This window comes from Cebus imitator, unplaced genomic scaffold (assembly GCF_001604975.1).
Source record: "Cebus imitator isolate Cc_AM_T3 unplaced genomic scaffold, Cebus_imitator-1.0 Scaffold188, whole genome shotgun sequence".
Taxonomy (NCBI): domain Eukaryota; kingdom Metazoa; phylum Chordata; class Mammalia; order Primates; family Cebidae; genus Cebus; species Cebus imitator.
This window is the reverse complement of record NW_016107503.1, coordinates 5,908,989-5,912,475: the sequence shown is the minus strand read 5'-3', so window position 1 is coordinate 5,912,475 and position 3,487 is coordinate 5,908,989.

The following is a 3,487-nucleotide window of genomic DNA, read 5'->3' as shown; positions in this document are numbered from 1 at the left end:
TACAGGCTTGAGCCACTGCGCCCGGCCGGTTTATTATCTTAAAATGAAGTTCTGGCCGGGCGCGGTGGCTCAAGCCTGTAATCCCAGCACTTTTGGAGGCCTAGGAGAGTGGATCACATGAGGTTGGGAGTTCGAGACCAGCCTGGCCAATGTGGAACCCTGTCTCTACTAAAAATACAAAATTTTTACAGGCTTGGTGGCGCACCTGTAATTCCAGCTACTTGGGAGGCTGAGGCAGGAGAATCGCTTGAACCCGGGAGACAGAAGTTGCAGTGAGCCGAGATCGCGCCACTGCACTCCAGCCTGGGCAACTGAAAGTTCTTTCTCAAACCTAACTGAATAGAATCACCCCCTACCAGCCTGGCCCCCAACCCTGCTTTTTAAAAACGTCAGTTTTCTGAGTAATTCGGTCTACCAGCGCTTGCCACCACTCACTGCAGTTAATTTTTGTACGTATTTTATGTACAGAGGGAGTCTCGCCATGTTGCCCAAGTGTAATTACTCCTTTTATGAGGAACCTGAACTCTTTCAAAAACTTAAAGAGCACAAAGGGAAAATCAAGATGTGCAGTTGCTAGGAAGTGGGAACATAGTATCATCAATAGAAAGCTGCGGGAGTGATTGGGGTGGGACAAAGCTAAAGGAAAAGGTGAATTCAGATTGGGATCCTGGAGAAGCAGGCAAAAGATGGGAAAGCTGGCTGGGTGCCGTGACTCACGCCTATAATCCTAGCACTTTGGGAAGCCTAGAGGGGAGGATTGCTTGTTGCCAAGAGTTCAAGACCAACCGGATAAACATAGCAAGACCCCATTTCTTAAAAACTTAAATAAAAAGAAAAGGAAAAACAGAGATGGGAAAGCTTACAATTTTTGAGGAAAAATACAGCGTAAGGAAAAAGACATAAATGGAAACAAACTAGCTGGGATGGAGGAACTTTACTGAAAAGTTTTGAATGCCAGGCTAAGAGATGTAGAACGGCCCTCATAATATTTTGCCACTGATTTCTCAAGCAAAAACTTCTTAGCCTTCCCTTCTCACCAGTTGTGTGGATTTTGACTTTCTGGTTTGACTCATTCGTCATTTTCTTTCCCCAGTGTGAAGTAACGTTTGGAGAAACAAACATTTGTTGACTTATCAAAGAATTGTAAGGCAGGGGCTCCTGTAGTCCCAGCTACTCCAGAAGCTGAGGCAGGAGGATTGCTTGAGCCCAGGAGTTCACGACTGTAGTGTGAGTGCACTCTTGTTGTGCCTGTGAATAAGCACTGCATTCTAATCTAGGTAGCATAGGGAGACCGTGTCTCTAAAACAAAATAAAAATGTAGGAAAGATATTGCATGAGCTGCCTTAAGGCCTTTAGTGTGGTAGGTTTATTTCACAAGTAAGAATAGATCAGAATTATCTTTGTTGGATTATGCAATTACTGAATGGTGGAGAGGAGCAGAGGAGCCTGAAGCACATCTTTTTAGTGCAGTGTTCTTTAATAATAGATTATTTACTAGTCTTACTAGTCTTACTAGAAATGGAGGGACTTACGGTAGTTCATTTTCCAATTTAAAATCCTTATCTTCCCATTTCAACAAGTGTAGCTTTAAAAAAAAAAAAAAATCCTCATCTGATTGGGTATAAGTATTGGTAAGGTTCTTGAGGACTGAGAGGGCAAAGGAAAGGGAACCTAGTCCTTAGCAAGGCAGAGTGTTCTAGGTGTACAGGGCCAGATGGCAGAAGACCACAGTTAGCGAGGACCAAGATGACGTCAGAAGCTGTGTAAATGAAAAGCAGTTGTAGGCTCAGGATGGTTTGTCTTTTAAAACGATCTGATCTTAGGGCCGGCGCGGTGGCTCACGCCTGTTAATCCCAGCACTTGGGGAGGCCAAGGTGGTGGATCACCCGAGGTCAGGAGTTCAAAACCAGCCTGGCCAATAGGGGGAAACCCTGTCTCTACTAAAAATACAAAATTAGCAGGGCATGGTGCAGCTTGTAATCCCAGCTACTTGAAAGGCTGAGGCAGGAGAATCACTTGAACCTGTGAAGCAGAGGCTACAGTGAGCCAGAATCATACCACTGCATTCCAGTCTGGACCACAGAGTAAAACTCTCAAAAACAAAAAAAAATCTGGTCTGGGGTCAGCCCCATCACCTCATTCTATGTGCATAACAGTCATATCCTAGGGTTGGAGCCACTTCCTCTACATTGTCACTTATGCTGACAGTAAAGATAATCAAGTACCAGGTTGTAAGGTATCCTATTTCATTTTTCTCTATTTTCCCCTCATCCCCAACTCTCCTATTTCAGACCTTCTGGTGGCATGTCTGTGAGAGGTATGTGATGTCTAATGACATTTCTCTGCCCCTATCTTGGAAGTACAAAATGAATGTCCTTTTTTTTTTTTTTTGAGATGGAGTTTCATTCTTGTTGCCCAGGCTGGAGTGTAATGGCAAGATCTCGGCTCACCCAAACCTCTGCCTCCCGGGTTCAAGCATTTCTCCTGCCAAAATAGCTGGGATTACAGGCATGCGCCACCACGCCCAGCTAATTTTGTATTTTTAGTAGAGAGGGTTTCTCTATGTGGGTCAGGCTGGTTTCAAACTCCTGACCTCAGGTAATCCGACTGCCTCAGCCTTCTAAAGTGCTGGGATTACAGGCATGAGCCACTGCACCTGGCCTAAAATGAACATCTTGTAGGTAACATCCAGACCCTGTAGTGAGTTAGCTAGTGAGATGAAATGTTGAATTTGGGAAAAGAAATGTCTAACATATACCTTTACTATTGTCTTACATATATCTTCACTCTATTTTTTTCTGACTTCTCCCTTTAAATCTTTTTCTGTATGATTTGTTTTGGTACATATAGATGGGTCTTCTGGCCATGGTTGTTGAGATGTTTACATTATTGAAATATATCAAAAGATAGCTGTTACTTAATGGTAAAACAAATTTCCAAAAGACTCAGTTTTAATTTCCCCTATTCCTAAAGTGTAGATAACACGATAACACAAAAACAAGAATGTTGTTTTTAGAAAAGTAGCTATTTTGTGGCTGGACGCGGCAGCTCACACCTGTAATCCCAGCACTTTGGGAGGCCAAGGCAGGTGGTGCACCTGAGATGAGGAGTTCAAGACCAGCCTGGCCAACATGGCGAAGCCCAGTCTCTGCTAAATATACAAAAATTAGCTGGGCGTGGTGGCTGGTGCATGTAATCTGAGCTACTTGGGAGGCAGAGGCAGGAGAATAGCTTGAACTTGAAACTGGGAGGTGGAGGTTGCAGTGAGCTGAGATCGAGCCATTGCACTCCAGCCTGGGTAACAAGAGCAAGGCTCCGTCTCAAAAAATAAATAAGGAGCTATTTTGACAAAGAACAAAAAATTTGTGGTACAGCATTATTTATAGAACCACTTTTTTTTTTTTTTTTGAGGTGCAGCCTCGCTCTGTTGCCAGACTGGAGTGCAGTGGCGCAATATCGGCTCACTGCCAACCTCTGCCTCCCAGGT